Source organism: Apis dorsata, unplaced genomic scaffold, assembly GCF_000469605.1.
Source record: "Apis dorsata unplaced genomic scaffold, Apis dorsata 1.3 scaffold_527, whole genome shotgun sequence".
Lineage (NCBI taxonomy): Eukaryota > Metazoa > Arthropoda > Insecta > Hymenoptera > Apidae > Apis > Apis dorsata.
In genome coordinates this window covers 298,379-299,462 of record NW_006263750.1, presented here as the reverse complement: position 1 = coordinate 299,462, position 1,084 = coordinate 298,379, and positions in this window count along the sequence as shown.

The following is a 1,084-nucleotide window of genomic DNA, read 5'->3' as shown; positions in this document are numbered from 1 at the left end:
ATCGAACACGTCACGTAATTAATTAAGATAATTCTAAGATAGGACAGACAAAATTAATCAGTTAGCATCGTCTGTTAATTAATTCTTCTATCTCCTCTATTCTATCGCTCTAGACTATTCCATTAATTTCAATCAAAATTTAATAAGAAAAATAAAATGAAATTTCTATTTATTAATTTTTATGATATTTAATTTATAGTATTCACACATTATTTCAGAATAAGTGAGAATTTTTGATCTTGAAAACTTTGAAATTACCAATGCTAATATATTGAGACTTTAAAATAGATTGTTAGTATAGATATGTGTTAAGTCTTCTCAACATTGAATGTCATCGTATGCCAGCGCATTCTTATCTTTAAAAAAATAAACATGAAAAATATATTATGTATTTTTATAATAAATGAGTAAACTGTAAAATTTAATTACAAATATGTTAATTCTTTTAAAATATTGTTTAAAAAAGATACAAATATAATAATATATTGATTTAATTTTATGCAAATTATGGATTTTTTTCTTAATAATTATAAATTTTCATTTATAATACTAAATTACAAAATGGAATAAATATTAACAGAGTAAAAGTTTGATGGGGAAAAAAAATTAATTTACAAAGTTTTTAGGATATACAAATTCAGGATGAAATAATTTCAACAACATTTGATCTTTTCATTTTATTGTACCAAAAAATTTCATCTCCGTTCAATCATTATTAATTCAATATAATATATTTATCCTTTATATTTGTTATATCTTATTTATAATAAATATTTGTAATAGTGTAGTGTTCATTGTTATTCTTTATTGTGTCGCCATGAGCCATGAAAACGTGGAATCAGCAAGTTCTTAATTACCATTACTATACTACCTAGAAAGACGTTTTGTGATTCTTTTTTTTAATAAATCCACGAAACACAACAGAAGCACGCCACGTGGTTGCGTACTTGTCACTCTCCCTTTATGTTTCTCTTTTCTCATCTTTTTTTGTTTCTTTTCTTTTTTTTAAAAAGAGTTAAAGTGCAGAGACACTTATATTATCTCCCAGAAAACATTTTTGTTCTTTCTTTTCCATATACCCCTC